This window comes from Vipera berus, assembly GCF_964194415.1.
Source record: "Vipera berus genome assembly, chromosome: Z".
Lineage (NCBI taxonomy): Eukaryota > Metazoa > Chordata > Lepidosauria > Squamata > Viperidae > Vipera > Vipera berus.
Genome location: NC_138205.1, coordinates 85155289 through 85174375, shown reverse-complemented (window position 1 = coordinate 85174375; position 19087 = coordinate 85155289).

The window sequence follows — 19087 nt, the reverse complement described above, 5'->3', positions numbered from 1 at the left end:
TTTCAAATAATTTGCTATCTTGCTCCATAGTGGCTGAAAATCAGAGTATAGATCTTCTCCCTGCTTGCTTATTTTGTATAATCCTAGAATGACCTTGGGATGATGTACTTATTGCTACTAGAATTGCCAAGATTTAAAGCAGCCTTTCTAGGCTGTGTGTTCTGCAGCAATTACAGGAGATGAGCCTATTTTTAGCTCTATGCCTGAGAAAGTGCTTGTTTCCGCATATTAAAAAGCTGTACAAATGGAAATGGTTTGGGCTAATATCTGATTCTTATGAGTTCCTGACCCAAAATGTTGTACCTAGAAAATAAAATAAATTGTTTGTTTAAAAAAGCCCATCAAGGCTTGTTCCCAGACCAACAGTAGATAATAAAAAAAAGTCTGTGCTTGATAAGTTCTCTAAATTGGTTTCCCAGATGAGTACTGGAGTATTCAGCTAGTGATGGTTGATCATCTTCTTACCTCAACTAGAAATTGGCCTAAGTTTTCATGCTGGCTGGGGAATTCTGAAAGTTGAAGTTCACACATCTTAAAATTGCTGAGGTTGAGAAACACTGGCTTAAATGGATCCTATGATTGTACCCTTATCTTTCACCCCCTCTTTCTTATGCCTTGCAAGACTAGAAAGTTTCAATTATATTAAAGTCATATTATTTGATAACTGAGCCTAAACTGATAGATCTTGAGAGACTATTTTTGTTCATCATAATGTGTAACTAGAATTCTAGAATAATTTGAGCCTAGTTGCTAGGAGACAAGCAAGTTATACTTTTATATTTATAAATAATTTCAATAAAACTGCTTGGATTATCTATCACTCTAAAAATTTAGGTAGGAGTCTTTGAGTTCAGCATGTTTCTTCAGTTTATAGGAGTCTCCAGAACATCAACGTTCCTAACAAAACAGGGGGGAAAAAGGCCTCAGCTGTATGAATTGCAAATTTCTGTCTGGAAATCAATGCCACTAGCCACCCAGATTCATCTTGAGTCAAGGGATGTTCAAGGAGGGAGGGAGGGGAAGAGAGAGGTGCATATGTACATTTGAATTTCTTACTAGTGACAAATGAAATGTGAGGTAATTAAAATGCTGATAATTCTAACTGGTCTGGTAGGAAAACATGGTATCAGGAGCTCTCAACAGTTATCAGTTCTTTAGCATTTCCTGAGGTTGCCATATTGGTATCTGTCTTTCTAGAGAATTCTTAAAGCTATCCCAGCTTTGAGAGGAATAATGTAATAATGTCTGTATCAGTGTATATAGAAAAGTTGACCCAATTAGTAGTTAAATTCATGTTGACATTGGGCAGTATTTTTCCATATATGTATAAATAACAATGTTATTTTTTTCTTTTTTGTTAAATTTATAAAGCCAAACTGATTCCATGAAAGCTCTGGGTTGCATACAACATTAAAATCAGCTAGAAACAGCCTCATGTAAAAAAAATACTGTATATAAAAGGTTGAGATTGTTGAGCCCTGTTGTGGCATCCCATAGGTTAGAGATTCAGACTCTACTCCTCCTCCCCTCCCCACCTCTATGTCAAGACCAACTGGAACTACTCACAGAGAAAAAAGAACAACCACTGCAATATGATGCCCCACTCCCCCAATCCCCATAGGCTGTCTAGAAGGATACTATGGCTGATCTTATCATTCAGACTAATTGCACTACACTCACCCTGGCTCCACCAGAGGCCATCAACAAACATGATCAGTGCAATCACTGCTTACGGTAGAAGGTGACTTTTTAAAAAAATGATGGTCATTTGGCTTTTGAATGGGGTTGCCAGGAGCCACATTCTAAAATTTGAGGCCCAGATCAAAAAACAAGTGTTGTATCCATGTAAAAAAGAGGTGACACTTTGTGTGGTTGCCAGGCATCTCATCGTTTTTGCACTCTTAGCTGGATGTTCCTGTCAGGAACTGAATAAGATGTAATCAATTAATATTACAGTTAAATAATTAAATAAAACTATGGAGGGACTCCTGGGGCTGTATGTAAAGTTGTCTAAAGCTGACTTTCCTATGATTGCCTAATCATTGCTCAATGAGCATCCTCAAACCATTCACTTGTTGCCCCATAAATAACAGAATGGAAATGTTGTGACAAACCTTGTTCCTTTGAAGGAAGGCTACTTTCTTAAACAGTCTGATGCAGCTATTTGGTTTCACTAATCTAGGTACTGGGAGTTATTAATATTCCTTCCAACTAACCCACTGATAGGAGATGACTTATTTCGCTTGTTAGTACAAGATGGAACAGAGTGTTCCCCTACCTAGTCATTTTTATATCGAATTACATGGTAGGCTGATTCTATATATAGTGGCAAACAAAAGGAAGATTCAGGTCTTCTCTCATTCATCAATTTCCATTTCCTCAATCTTACTGTCAAAATGTGTCACAGGGTGGTAAATTCCTTGGCTCCCATTTCACACTTGCTAAACCTCCGTATATATGACTTTAAAAGCTGGCAATTCTCCTCATGTGATATATGAGTTAATTGCCTCCTGAATGTAGAGAGCTTCTTCTTTCTAGAAAGTTATACTCTTCCAATTCCTTTGGTCATAATGCCTGGTAATGATGGGAGCTGAAATCTAAAATATTTGGCAAGCAAGCAAACAAGAAAGAAAAATAGTTATATTAATGTTTCAGTGTCTAAGTAACTATTTCTACTTCCATAGCTGTACATTTTAAATCTTTAGGTCTTCTAGATTCGCTTGACTGAACACCCCATTCAACAAATTACTTTATTCTTTTTTCATCTCAATGTTCCTTGTTTCTGGTGCCTATTCTCTGACATGTTCTATTCAGTTTTGTTTGGCAATAAATGTTCCCACAGCAACTTGACATTCAGGAAGGAGTGACTTGCAAAAGCTATGGGACCAGGCATGTCATTAATTCCCGCAATGCCAAGGCCTACGTTTGCAGCTTTTCCCTGTCCATAAACACAGACAATATGAGCTTGAATGCAAATGTTGTCAGTTTTCCCCTTTGTCTGCTCCCTTTGAAAAGAAAAAAAAATGAGGCCAGCAATTTCAATAACAAAAATGTCATTCTACATTTATTTGCAGCTTGGCTTTATTGGTCTGAGTCCCTGGCAACAAGCCTGCTTTATTAGCATCTTGGACAAAGACTGAAATATGGCATATATTCTTTCTTTGTTATTTTCAGAAGCTAAAATATGGGCAATTCAGAGATTGCATTAAATAATTAATACTGCATTTTCTGAAGGGTTCTAATGCACTTAGTTGTTTATCTTATTTTACTTTTTTTCAAATGGCTATAAAGAGTACTCTTGGGGCTCTAAAACAGCTCTTTTCTACTGAAAATTGGAGGATAAATTCAGAAAATCAAGGAAAAATTGGAAAGAGACTTTTTTTTCTTGGCAATCATACATATAAGAGGTTTGAATTTGGCAAAGATTGGCTACTGATGTTTGCTACCAAGAATGCTAGGATTAATCTGGGAGGAATAGAATAATTCAAAGCTGTTCCCTATAAAATTTCATTTCCAACTTTAACATCCTCTCAGGAGTTAGCTAAAAAACTGTGCTTTATCTGTAAAGCTATTTATTATTGCATTGTGACCTAGACTAATGGGAAGAAAATGAGTGTGAGAAAATGAACAACATATAATAAAAAAACAGAAAATATATTATTGCAAATCTGCCATTTTCTGAGATCTGAAGAATGCCAAGGACATCACAGAGGTGTCAAAATGTCAACATGGTGGCTGTGACTGATCATATGGCCATGACTGCTGTAATGTATTGGCCATAATTGTTTTAAATCACTTGCTTAATGTCTGATGACTTGCTTAATGTCTGACCCAGATTTCTCTGTTATGTAACGGTTGCTGTTACTGAAAGTCAGACTTGCTGTCTCCAGGCTGATAATTAGGTTTAGGGCGGGAAACTGTTACTTTAAACCTATTGGTCACCGCCTAGAGGCTAACCATATAAATAGCTGTGCAGCAACCATTAGGGTTGCTTCTGTTCTGAGTTAATAACCTTGTTTGCTGTTTCAACACTTCGTCTCGCTTAATGCCTCAAGAACCGAAAATATAACAGTGGTGACGAAGGTGGGATGTGCTGCTTCATCGTAAGAGTCTGAAGTCACTAGGGGGTGAGGCCAGCACAGAGCCTGGCAGGGACCATGTCCCCCCCTCGGTTTGCCAGCAAGACACGCTGGAGACCACCCCACCCTAAGGATCCATCCTAGGGCCTATGCCAGTGGTGGCGAACCTATGGCATGCGTGCCAGAGGTGGCACTCAGAGCCCTCTCTGTTGGCATGCACGCCACTGCTGCCAGCAGCAGGTCCATCAGACCATCACCGCCACCCAGAGCAGAAGCCCCGGCCAGCCTTGTATCTGCACCCTGTGGCATGGTAGCAGCCGATTTTGTGCCTTGCAGCACAGTGGCCCATTTTTGCACCCCCAGTTTTTGTGTGCCAGAGGTGGCACTCAGAAGTGCCTCCCTGTCCCCCCGAGGGCACCACAATGCTGATGTGGCCCTGGCACTTTGCAATAAATAAGTGGGTTCTGGTTTGTGGTTTGGGTACTTGGTCTCTAAAAGGTTTGCCATCACTGGCCTACGCAGAAGCCAGCAGCACAAGGCAATGTGAGGAACAAGAAACACGAGCAGCTCATCATGGTGAAAGTGGGGAAACTCGAAGAGTTCAACGTCACACACCTGGAGAGATGGGCGTCCTACATTTCCTGCATCAAAAATTACCTCTGTGACAACCAGGTCAGCGAAGATGGGTTGAAGGCCGTGACCCTCATCTCCGTGTGCGGCCCCACCACCTTTGACATTGCCGAGAACCTGGTCGCACCGATGCCACTTGAGTCCGTCACCTACGCGGACTTGAGGAAAAAGCTCTGAGACCACTTCAAGCCCAAATTATCCATCATAGTGTGGAGGCACACTTTTGAGCAGCGGGAGCAACAACCCGATGAGTCCACTACAGAATTCATCACCGCTCTCCGTCAAGTGTCCCAACTCTGCAATTTCGTGGATTTGGAGGAGAGACTAAGAGACCGGAACGGAGAGCTCCAACAAAAACTGTTTGCCAAGGAGACTTTCTCACTACAGGAGGCCTTGAAGGAGGTCATGGTGGACGAAGCCGCCAGAGGGGCCATTAAAGTGATGCGGCCCTCCAAAAGCACTTCAAGCACTGAAGCCATCCACCACGAGGATGCTGAACGGATGGAAGACACCCACTCAGACTACGAAGTCGACAAGCTACAGAAGCACCAGGAGAAGGGACTGCAGCTAGCTGAGAAGGCAGTTCCGTTCCTTAGATGCATGGGCTGCGGAGGCTGCCATCAACGTGCAAAATGCCAATTCTGAACAGCTAGATGCTGGGCCTGTGGCAAACCAGGCCACTTTGCTGCCATCTGCCGAGGTCGCCAGAGGGACCGTCCACAGGAAGACCCATCTTTATTCAACAAATGGTTCTCTTGTTCACTTCCATTGATTACATAACATCTGTATATAAAAATCCATGTGTGTGTTCTTCTCAATGTTCTGGTTTTCTGGGACAAATCCATCTTAACAACTTAGGTTTCTACTCTAAGTGTTGTTAAACTATGTCTATGGCAGAGGCTCATAACTGTGCCACTTCAAGGACTGTGCAAAACCTTCATTTTAAAATGGGTGTAGCCAGTCCACTGTGGAATTGCCTTTCAAAAGATTAAAGAGGCACATTTCACCCTTAAAATCTCCCTCAAATGGAGAACAGATCAAATGTATGACCACCTATTTTGAAGGATACAAAAGGGAGACCAATGGACTGTATGTAGCCTATAAGGCTGCATTATTGAAGGCTAATGCAGCATTATGAAGGCTACTGCTAAGCTTGTAAGCCGCCCTGAGTCTTCGGAGAAGGGCGGGATATAAATGGAATTAAAATAAAATAAAATAAATAAAATATTTGCACTCTTGTTAATGACTTCATGTGGCAAGTGCCCAGCCACAATATGGAAGTGTGACAGCATCACAGCAACTATCAAATCCATTATTTTCAACACCATTTTATTGTGATTCAAATAGATTTTTCTTCCTTCCTTTTTGTCATAGACATCAGTACAATATTGCACCTATTTCTTATCACATTTATGTTCACACAGTTGTATAGCAGAAGATCTGCATAATGAAAATCCCAACTTTAGCTACAGACATGTCTCAGTGAAAGTATCAGATATCACATAATGGAGAAAGAATCCTGAGGCAGACACTCTGGGAGAACAGCTGAATGGATGATGTCATAGCTTTCTCATGACCAAAAGCCAAAATGTTTTTTCCCCAAATAAAATTCTTCCACAGACTTTATGATGATGTGTCACAACTTCATGCATATCCAGATGTAGGAGGTTTCCAGCAATCTTTCAATGTCTTATTTTTTTGCAAGCAAGGAAAATCAAGACAGAGGATGTATTTGAGAATTAGAAGACATCCAGTCTCTGAATCTCCTATGATACTGGTGGGAAAAACAGGATTGCTTTCCTAATCTTTTTTTTATCTTTATGAAATGTGCAGAATGTAAGGAGTGTTGCTTGAAATATGTGCATGTTTTCTAAAGAAAAGAATGATTTAATAAATAAAACAATTGGAGCATGGAATTGCAGGACTTCCACTTTTTATTTTGGCAAGGGAGGAGTGTATCTTATGCCCCTGTTGTGAACCAATAGATATTTAACATTGCCTACTGAGCAACAATTATATTTTGGGAAACTTTATCCCTCCATCTCGAGAAACTTGTGAAGTAGATTGGGCTGAGAAAGAATGTCTGAATCACTCTTGAATTGGGGCACCACATTTGGATCCAACTCTACTATACCACTCTGGAAAGTGTTTGACTGCTGTGTCTCCAAGGCCAAAATTAGTATTTGTGTGTTTCTGTAAAGTTAGTTGGAAAGGTATTTATACTGAAGAAATGATTCCATAATCAGTATGCATTAACAGCAGAAGTCAATTTTTATTGCTTAGAGAGAAAACAGAATCTGCTAGGTGATTTGGATGTTCTGTACAGTAATGATACATTTCCCTCAAACCAATTTATTTTATCTGAGGCTTTATTTCTAGTTCATTACCTTTTGATAGGATGGTATTGAAGCAGACAAAGACAATCCTTGGGAGTTGCTTAACAGAAACTCCAATTATATTTGGACTTAATAAGCAGAATTCACAACTGAACTTTATATAAGGAAGTATGAATGATGTAATAGACAATAGACAAGGATGGGAAGCTATGAATAATCATTATAAACATCAAGGGAAAGTGAAGTCATGAGCCAGAATGTTGAAAACATGACATGAATGCTATTGTAAAGGGCCAAGAGGATTTTTTTTTCTTCCACAAAATGGCAGCCCTGATGAGCATCATCAATTACAAGGCAAAGACTCCCTATAACTCCAGTTTATCTTGGTCTTTTTGGGGGGCAACTGGACAATTGGAAATTGAGAAATAAAAACAAATGAAAAGAGAAGGGGAAAGAAGTGTAAAGCTGTATTCTCCCTAGTCAACTACAAGATAGTCCTGGGAATCCCAACTCTAAAGTTCTCTATTTGCTTTCTTCTTCATTTACTCATAAACTTTAACATAAATTTACTTCGTTGCCTCTCTTTCCCACATTTAGTGAGATTAAACTGCCTTCCACTTTCTTTGTTCTATTTCATGAATGAACATTGGGCTTAGAATTTAACCTTGTCATAGTATAAGGACAACTGAATCAGTCTTAATTTCTCCATTCTGCATTTTTCTGCAGCTGAGTCACCTGACCTGCTTCTACAGATTTAGTCCCTCAGATTTCTGCATGACTATTTGGATAAAATACATTTCAGCAAAACAAGAGCAAATAAAACACCTGGTGCACTTCAAAGTAGCTTGTTTTGGGGGGAGGTGTTCTGTACCAGCCTGCTACCAGCCCTGCAGAAAAGGCAGGGACAACCCTTTTACAAACGGCAAGAGGCTGGAATTAAGCCTGCCAAATTTATTAACATAAAACAGAGCAAAACAAGGCACCAACCATGAAACAGGAGCTATGAAACAGGAACTATTCAAGTGGTTGCCTTCAGCAAACCAGCCCTCCCACGCATTCCCCTTTTATACAGTTCAGGGCGTGGCTTCTCTCTGCCTCCTTCCAAGGTGCCCCATTGCCTTCCTCTGTTTACTCCTGATTGAATGCCTCCTGTGTCGGGCATCCTTGAACAGGGCCAGCTGTGGGTCATCTTCATCCACGCTGTCAGGCTCACACAGCTGGGTCTCTGTCGTGACCAGGTGGGAGGGGCCTGGCTGAGGGCTCTCATCAGCAAGCTCTCCAACCCCCTCAGCAAGCTCTCCAACCCCCTCAGCAAGCTCTTCAACAACCCCCTCCTCCTCTGAGTCATCCGACCCAACTGCTGAACCCAGAGGCTGACCCTGATTCACAACAGGAGGGGGAGATAAATCTGGTCAATGAGTTTCTAGTGAAGTTTAAGTGGATGCTAGTTGGATTAACCAGAGGTAAAGGTAAGGTAAAGGTTCCCCTGCACATGCGTGTTAGTCGTTTCCAACTCTAGGAGCCGGTGCTCATCTCTGTTTCAAAGCTGAAGAGCCAGCGCTTGTCTGAGGACGTCTCCGTGGTCATTTCTGGGAGTCTACCTCTGTGAAGATCTGACCTGGAAAGTTAACACAACTCAGGTGGCTAGAAAGGCCCAACAGAGGCTTCACTTTCTTAGGGTCTTGTGGAAGAACAGGGTAGAACAACAGCTAATGACCCTCTTTTACCGGTCTACTATAGAGAGCGTCCTCTCGTATGGTATTGTGGTTTGGTATGCTGGTCTGACAGCCGCGGATAGGAAAGTATTACAAAGGGTAGTGAGCACAGCACAAGACATTGTGGGCTGTTCCCTGACACCAGTGGATGACATCGCCAGGGCTCGTTGCCTTGGAAGAGTGAGGAAGATTCTCAGGGATGACTCACACCCTGGACGGTATCTCTTTACTCTCCTACCATCTGGTAGGAGATATAGGAATATAGCCAGCCGTACCAACAGGCTGAAAAATAGCTTTTATCCATGGGCTGTTAGGCTTTTAAATGGGACATAATCTTATGCAGAATTGACTTGGGAGGCCGGTGTGTGGTGTAGTTGGTTCACATAGTGTGGTGGGATGGAGGGTTTGTTGTCACTGTGTGTTGGGGGGAGAGAGCACGGGGGGAGGCTCAGCTAATCTCAATGTACACATGTTGTACTTTGACAATAAAGGTTTATTATTTATGACTAGATGCCAAAGGCACACGGAACGCTGTTACCTTCCCACTGTAGTGGTCCCTATTTTTCCACTTACATTTTTATGTGCTTTTGAACTGCTAGGTTGGCAGAAGCTGGGACGAGTAACAGGCACTCACTCTGTTACACGGCACTCGGGATTCAACCCGCCAAACTGCCATCCTTCTGATCGACAAGCTCAGCGTCCTAACCCACTGAGCCACTGCGTCCCTGGATTAACCAGAAGTGGTTGTTAAAAAGTATAAATGTTCTCCCAGCACAGAATAAATTTAAGTCATCTTATAAAATGAGAACATTCATTTCTTAATGCCCCATATATGGGAAATTAGAGCAAAACTTATGAATGGAAGAACTCTTCTCCTCTGAACATACTAGATTGAGCAATTTCTGGTCACGTTGTTCCTTATGAGCAAAAATACAACAGATTCCTTAATAGTACTGATTTATGAAAGCAATAGGAGATAGTACTAGTCAATCTTTTTTTGTATAAGCTTTTTATTATTATTTTTTCTTTACATACATATGTTAATTTTTCAACCAGCGTGTGGTCTGGGTTCAAAAACGCTAATACATAATCAAATCCTACTCTTTGGTTCTCTCCTCTAGCCATTTGTAGAATAATTTCCAGATTTGGTAGTATTTTGTTAGTCTGTCCATCTCAGCGCATTCCAGTATTGTTTTAATTACTTCTTCCTCTGATGGTATTCCTTCATTTTTCCAATATTGTGCAAAGATTATTCTTGCTGCCATTGTAATATGTAGAACCAAATATAAGCTTTGTTTATTAATCTTTTCTGGTATTATACCTAATAGAAAAAATTCAGGATGAAACACTACAGGGGTTCCCCCCTCTCCTGGGTGCGACCCGCCTTCACTACCACCTCCAATCTGGATGAAGGGCCCGACCATTGGGTCTCTGAGAGATGGCCGGGCAGGGTCAGGGGCCTCCACCATAAACCCAACAAGAGGCCCCTGGTTAACTTCCTAGTAAAAATTTTTGTGGGGTTAGGGAGGGGGGTGGGAGTGGGCTGTGGTTATTCGACGAAGGGGGCCCGTCCAACAACCGTTGCGCAGGCCAGGCCTACGATCGTTCGCGAAGGGGAGGAGCGGGGTTCGGTCGATGCCGAAGCCCGGAGGCGAACCGAGGGACTACCAATTCCCAGGACAGTGGGGAACGGCAGAAGGTGTGCAAGCAGAGGGCCGTATCGACACCGGGAGGGTCATCTCTGCTTTCTACAAGCGGTGAGACGCTCCGACCCTCTGTCTCCTCCCTGAGGACCCGGGAGCGAAGACGTGCAGCCTCCTGAGCTCAGGCTGGTCTACCTGAATGCCAGGTCCATTGCTAATAAGGCTCCCCTTGTTCGAGATCTAGTTGAGGGTGAGCACGCGGACCTGGCTTGCATCACAGAGACTTGGCTGGGCCCAGAGGGCGGTGTTCCTCTGGTTGACCTTTGCCCTCCAGGTTTCCAGGTGCTACACCAGCCCTGGCCTCATGGTAGGAGTGGAGGAGTGGCAGTAATCATCAGGGAGACCCTAAGCCCGTGGGAGACCACCGTTCCTCAGATAGTCGGGTGTGAGTCTCTCTTTTTGAGATATGGTCCTGGGGCACAGTTGGGCCTGCTGCTGGCGTACCTTCCTCCTAATCGCGCAGCGGCAGCCCTGCCTAAGCTACTCGATGTCCTCTCGGGGTTGGTGGTTGAATTCCCCAAACCTATAGTTTTGGGCGACTTCAATCTACCGTCCCTAGGAGGTTCGTCTGAGCTAGCTTGGGAGTTCATGGCTTCCATGATGGCCATGGACCTGACGCAAATAATTCTTGGACCGACTCATGAGGGAGGCCACACCCCTGACTTGGTTTTCTTATCTGGACGGTGGCGTGATGATCTTGGTGGGGGCTCTCCAACCGTTATGCCCCTGTCATGGACCGATCATCACCTCCTGCGGCTTGTCTTCCGCTTTGCCACCCCCCGCCGTGGGTGTGCGGAACCAACCAGATGGTACCGCCCCAGGCGCCTAATGGACCCTGACAGGTTCCAGGCAGCACTTGGGAACCCACCTGCACTCCCTGCTCACAACTCGGCGGATGCCTTAGTGGAAGCCTGGGAAAAGGCAGCCACGGAGGCACTTGACTGAGTTGTACCCTTGCGGCCCTTGACCCGGCGCAGATCCCAGCGAGCCCCATGGTTCACCGCAGAGCTCCGGGAGATGAAGCGTCGGAGACGGGGCCTAGAGAGCCGTTGGAGGTCCAGTCAATCCGAATCCGACCGGTTGCGACTAAGAACCCACACTAGGTCTTATCTCGCAGCGATAAGGGAGGCGAGATCCAATTACTTCTCCGCCCTCATCGCGTCCGCAGATAATCGCCTGGCTGCCCTGTTTAGAGTGACCCGCTCCCTTCTGAATCAAGAGGTGAGGGAGGAGCCCTTACAGGGTCGAGCTGAGGAATTTGGTCAATATCTGTTGGATAAAATCACTCGGATTTGAACCGGCCTGGACTCCAACTGGGCAGAGTCTGACGAACAGGACACGGGCAGTCTTGTCGACGTCATCTGGGAGGAGTTTGATCCTGTGACTCCAAAGGAAGTGGACAGGATTATGAGGAGGTTGAGCTCCTCCACATGCCTATTGGACCCGTGCCCTTCCTGGCTGGCTTATGCAGCTCTGGAGGGGACATGAGGCTGGTACCAGGCAGTCATATCTGCTTCTCTGAGTGAGGGAGGCGGTGAAGGAGGCGGTGGTGAGACCTCTCCTCAAGAACCCCACCTTGGACCCAGCTACATTGAATAACTTTCGTCCGGTCTCCAACCTTCGCTTTCTTGCAAAGGTTGTTGAGAGTGTGGTGGCTCATCAGCTTCCTCAGGTCCTGGAGGAAACGGATTATCTAGACCCGTGCCAATCGGGTTTCAGGCCGGGCTACAGCACGGAGACGGCATTGGTCGCTCTGATGAATGATCTCTGGAGGGCCCGGGACAAGGGTTACTCCTCTGTCCTAGTCTTATTAGGCTTTCGATACCATCGACCATGGTATCCTGCTGCGGCGCCTCAGGGGACTGGGAGTGGGAGGCACAGTTCTTCGGTGGTTCTCCTCCTTTCTCCTGGGACGCTCACAGTCGGTGTTGGCAGGGGGACAGAGGTCGACCCCAAGGTCTCTCGTTTGTGGAGTTCCTCAGGGATCGGTCCTCTCGCCTCTCCTGTTCAACATCTACATGAAACCGCTGGGTGAGATCATTCGTGGTTTTGGAGTAGGATACCATCAGTATGCTGATGACACCCAGCTTCTCATCTCGACTCCAAACCACATCAGTGATGCCCTCGACGTGATGTCCCGTTGCCTGGAAGCGGTCCGGGAATGGATGGGGAGGAACAGGCTTCAACTCAACCCGGACAAGACTGAATGGCTGTACATACCGGCATGCCAGGATACTCAGAGTATTCCATCCCTTAATATTGGGGGTGAGTTATTGCCCCCCGTTGATAGGGCCCACAACCTGGGTGTCCTCCTAGATTCACAGCTCTCCTTAGAAGATCACATAGGAGCTGTGACCAGGGGGGCCTTCACTCGGGTTCGCCTGGTGCGCCAACTACGACCTTATCTGGACCTGGATGCCTTACGTACAGTCACCCATGCACTTGTGACCTCTCGCCTTGACTACTGCAACGCTCTTTACATGGGGCTGCCCTTGAGATCCACTCGGAAGCTTCAGCTGGTACAGAGTGCAGCTGCACGAACACTTTTGGGAGCTTCCCGATACTCCCATATTACACCTCTCCTCCGTGAGCTACACTGGCTTCCAGTTGCCTTCCGAGTGAAATTCAAGGTGTTAGTGATGACATACAAAGCCCTACATGGCTTGGGTCCGGATTACCTACGGGAGCACCTACTGCCAGCGTCAACACCCCTCCGTCCTGTGCGCTCCCACAGAGAGGGCCTCCTCAGGGTGCCACCGGTCAGAGAATGCCGGCTGGTGGCCCCTAGGGGGAGAGCATTCTCGGTGGGTGCGCCAACCCTTTGGAACTGCCTGCCTGCCGAAATCCGGACGGCCCCCGACCTTCGCACCTTCCGGCGTGACTTAAAAACCTTCCTATTCCAGCAAGCCGGCCTGGCCTGATAGATTTTGGGGTTTCATTTGTTCTACTATTGTTTTACTGTATACTTACCTTGCTCTGTACACCTCCCCGAGTCCTTCGGGAGAAGGGCGGTATATAAAAACAAACAAACAAACAAACAAACAAACAAATAAATAAATAAATAAATAAATAAATAAATAAATAAATAAATGTTCTCCCAATATTTTTTCTAACCAAGCATGTATTTTTCCCCAATAGGCCTTTGCTATCATACCACCAGGTATGATATACCACCAGGTATGTGCCTGAATTATGTTTACATTTCCAACATCTATCTGACATGCTTTTAAACATTTTTTCTAATCTTGCTGGTGGCAGGTGCCATCTATAAAACATTTTATATAAATTTTCTTTATACGCAGTTGAATTGTCAGTTTATAATTTCTCTCCCATAATTTTTGCCATTTTTCTAATTCTATATTATAACCAAAGTTTTTCACCCACCTTGTCATTGTTTCTTTAGTTTGTTCACTCTCCATCTCCAAAATTAACAAAAAATTATATATTTTCTTAATTAATTGCTCATCAAAGGTTAACAATATCTTATCAAATACAGTTTGTTCTTTATAAAATCCATACAATTTCACATCTTTTTCATATCTATTTTGTATTTGTAACAATGCCCACCGTGACATGTTGATGCCCTGATTTTCCAGCTCTTGTTTCGATTTTAATGTCCCATTAGTGTTTAAAATATCTCTATATGCCCAAATTTTTTCAAAATCTATCAAATTTGGGTGTGAGAAAACTTCCGTCGTTGATAACCACCCTGGAATTTTTACATATATTTTAGTTTGGATTTTTTCCCATACTGTTATCAAAGCATTTCTAATACAGTGATTTTGGAAATACTTATGAATTTTGTTTTTCCCATACCACAAAAAAGCGTGCCACCCCAATTGTAAGTCATGTCCCTCCAAATATAACAATCTTTTATTCCTAAGAGTTATCCATTCTTTCACCCATGTTAATACAGATGCTTGATAATACAAAGCCCACTCGGGTAATCCAAAGCCTCCATTTTCCTTAGCATCTTGCAACATTTTCATCTTTATTCTAGCTTTCTTTCCTTGCCATATAAACTTCAGAATTAATGAATTCAACTCTTGGAAGAATTTTTTCTCAAGTTTTATCGGAATTGTTTGAAATAAAAATAAAATCTTAGGCAATATATTCATTTTAACAGTAGCAATTCTTCCTAGTAGTGACAATTGTAAGTTCTTCCACTTTTCCAAATCTAGCTTTATTTGTTTCAATAGCCTTATATAATTGTCTTCTTTTATTGTTGAGCATTTGGCTGATAAATATATACCCAAATATTTAACCTTTTTCACTATCTGTACCTCTATTAATTCTGACAATTGGCTTTTTTGCTTATCCATAAGATTCTTAACTATTATCTTAGTTTTTTCTTTCTTTATTTTTAATCCCACTATTTCTCCATACTGTTCTATCTTTCCCCACAATTTAGGGATCATCTCCAGGGGTTCTTCCAAAATAAATACTAAATCATCAGCAAATGCTTGTAATTTATATTTTTCACCCTTTATCCCCAACCCTTTAATTTCTGTATCTTGTCTGATATTTCGATTTAAAACTTCCAAAGTGAAAATGAATAACAGAGGGGACAATGGGCATCCTTGCCTTGTGCCTTTTCTTATTTCAAAGCTCTCAGTACAATCTCCATTCACAATCACTTTGGCTGTTTCTTTGTTATATATTGTTTTTACCATATTTATAAAATTCTGCCCAAAGTCCATTATTTGTAATTGATGAATCATAAATTGCCATGAAAGATTATCAAATGCCTTTTGAGCGTCTAAGAATATTAATGCCATTTGTTTCCCTGAATGTAACTCATAGTATTCTAATACATCTATTATCACTCTTAGATTGTTTTTAATTTGTCTCTTTGGTAAAAAGCCGTTTTGATATGGATGTATAAATTCAACTAAATATTTTTTCAATTCTCCGCCATTATTGAAGTAAAAATTTTATAATCCACATTGAGCAATGGGATCAGTCTATAGTTCTTAATCTGGGTCAAATCAGAATCTCCTTTTGGTATTAAAGTGATATTTGCTTCAATCCACGTAGTTGGAAGTCTAGCTTCTAATAAAAGTCCATTACAAACATCTTTCAATGGTTCGCTTAGTATCTCTTGTAAATTCTTATATAACTCTGCCGGAAGCCCATCTGGACCTAGTGTTTTCCCATTTTTTTTTGTCTTTTTATGGCCTCTGATATTTCCATCATTGTAACCCCTTCATCTAACATAATTTTAAATGTCTCTGAAATCTTTGGAAGATTACTTTCTTCCAGATATTTTAAAGTTTTCTCTCTTGAAGTCTCCTCCTTGTCATACAATTCCTTATAGTATTCTTTAACTATCTTTTTTATTTCTTCATTTTTATATTGTAAATAACCTTTCCCATTGAGTAAGTTATGTATCATTTTTCTGTCTTTCTGTTTTTTAAGTTTATAAGCTAACCATCTTCCCAGCTTATTGGCATTTTCAAAAAAATTCTGTTTCGCTCTTTTTATCTGTTCTGCCACTTTTACTGAGTCTAACAGATTTAATTTATGCTTTATTATGTCCATTTCTCTTTTCAAAGTCTTTTTTTGTGGATTTTTTTCATTTCTAATTCTAACTTTCCAAATTCTTCTTTTAATAATACATATTGCTGCTTTCTCTGTTTATTTTTCCTTGCCATATAAGTTATAGCTATGCCTCTAAAGTATGCTTTAGCTGTATCCCATACATTTTGTACTGTTGTGTCTTCTTTTTTATTTTCTTTAAAGAAGAATTCCATTTCTTTTTTCGCTAACTCTATAAATTCTTTTTCTTTTAATATGGATTGATTTAAAGTCCATCTTGGCCTTTTTTGTATTCCTTTCCAGGTCATTTTCAAAGGATTATGATCTGCCCATATGCCTGTTTCTATTTCAATGTCCTGTATGTTCATTCTCACATCATCAATCATCCAAATCATATCAATCCTTGACCAAGAGTTTTGGCTATTCTTAATAGAAAGTATATTGCAATTTTTGTGGATTAACTTCCCTACAGATATCTTGAACTCCGATTTCCTCCGCCATATCAAAAAATGTCTTAGGTAACCTTCCTCTTCCACTTTTTGCTGTTTTGTTACTTTTATAATTAATTTTTCCATCTATTATTGCATTGAAATCTCCTAGTAAGTAAATGTTTTGGTACTCCATTTCTATTATTTTTCTATGTAAGTTTTTATAAAATTTTTCTTGATTATTGTTCGGTGCATAAATTACCACTAATAATATTTGCTTTTGATGCAGATAAATTTCTACCATTAAAATTCTTCCTTCTTTATCTGAATATACCATTTTAGAATCTATTGTCTCTTTAATATATATAGCAACCCCTCTTTTTTTCTGTTGCACTGATGCGTAATAAAGTTTCCCAATTTTTGGATATTCCAATAATTTATGATGATGTTCTTTTATATGTGTTTCTTGCAAACAGATTATATCTAAATTCAATTTCTGTAACTGCCTAAAAATCTTATTTCTTTTAATTGGGGAATTTAGTCCATTTATGTTTACTGAGAAGATTCTGCTTTCTTTCTCCATTTCCATTTATTTATATTTAGGTTTAGTAGATCTAGTAGTCCTTTGTTCTCTGGCAAATCCTTCATCCTCGCCCTTTTGGTCGTCTTTCTCTTTCTGTTCCTCTGTTTGTACGGTTGCTCCTTGAGTCCTCTTTTCTGTTTGCTTCTGCTCTTTACTCTCCCCTTGTCTTTGTTTCACTCCTTCATCTAAAATTGCCCTATTCCTTACTTCAAAATCTTCCACCTTCCAGATTGAGTCCAATCTAGATGTCCTCCTTGGCTTATTTATCAATGTCCGATATTCTTAACAAAGAGTATTTCCCCTTCTTTGTAATTGCTTGTTGCTTTTAATTTTAATCCTTTTGGGGGTCTTTACTTTTCATCCCTTTCCCATCAGGGGCACAATATTTATAATCCTCAAGGAGAAGGAAAGAAAAATTCTGGCTCACCCAGCTTCAGCATGCAGTTGAGAATCAGCTGATTTATATTCCTTCTCTTCCTGCTGGAGATGACTAGGGCTGCTGTGGCTCTCCCAGCAGCCTTTTTCTTCGTTTTTTCAGAGGGTCCTACAGTCTGCTCCGATTGGGTGCCCCCTGATCTGAGCTCCTGAAGTATCCCTCCTCCTTAATTGCCCCTCCAGGGCAACTTTCCAACCCTTTAAGGGTTGCTAGACGAAGAAAAACCAAGCTGGAAAGCCGAGCACTGGCTTTTCCCAGTTGTCTCGATGGCTGCCAAACAGGAAGTCCGGAGATAGTACTAGTCAATCTTGTCTGGGCTCAAAAACTAAGGTTGAGCCTGGTTACTATTTGAAAAGATTTCCAGAGAATACCAAGTTGTAAAGTAGATTGCCAAGACAAAACTATACCTCAATAGAAAGCAACAAAAATTATCTCTATCACACACACACACACACACACACACACACACACACACACACACAAAGCCTCTCAATGAATATAACCATTGAAGTCATTAGGAGGCTTTCCCTTTTCAGAAAACAGCTCATATTATAAAATGATTTGAATATGTTAGGAATTGCTATGCAATCACCACTGTCACTAAATTCATGACTTTTGCACATAGGAATCCCTCAAAAGGGATTAATAGCAATAGCAATAGCACTTAGACTTATATACCACTTCAAAGTGCTTTACAGTCTTCTCTAAATAGTTTACAGAGTCAGCATATTTCTTTATTTCTTTATTTCTTCCTTTATTTATTATTTATTTATTCATTTATTTATTTAAATTTATATACCGCCCTATTCCCGTAGGACTCAGAGTGGTTTACAGGGAAAATAAAAAGTTAAAATACATCACATACAATTAAAATCGATTAAAACTAAGATTAAATTAATCCGTGAACTTAACTAAAACCCCATTAATTAAATAATTAAAACCCCTCAGTCTGGGCCAGACAACTCAAAAAACCAAGTTTTCAAGTCCCTACGAAATGAGCGAAGGTCGGGGGCGGTCCTAAGCTCCATGGGAAGCTGGTTCCAAAGGGCTGCCGTGCCCACAGAGAACGCCCTTCCCTGGGAATAACCCACTGGCATTCCTTAACCGGCGGTACCCTAAGAAGGCCCTCCCTGTGGGAGCGCACAGGACGATGGGAAGTTGATGCCGGCAGCAGGTGTTCCCTTACATAATCCGGACCCAAGCCATTTAGAGCTTTATAGGTCATTACCAGCACCTTGAATCTCACCTGGAGGGCAACCGGAAGCCAATGCAGCTCACGGAGAAGAGGTGTTACACGGGAGTATCGGGAAACTCCCATAACAACTCGCGCAGCTGCATTTTGCACCAGCTGAAGCCTCCGAGTGGTCCTCAAGGGCAGCCCCATGTAGAGAGCGTTGCAGTAGTCTATCCAGGAGGTCACAAGCGCATGGGTGACTGTGCGTAGGGCATCTTGGTCCAGATAGGGCGGCAACTGGCGCACCAGACGAAGCTGAGCAAAAGCCCCCGTGGTCACAGCTCCTATATGATCTTCAAAATTGAGCTGTGAATCCAAGAGGATGCCCAAGTTGCGAGCCCTATCGATGGGGGGGGTAACACCTCACCCCCCATCATTAGTGGTGGAACAACTTGGTTTATCTGA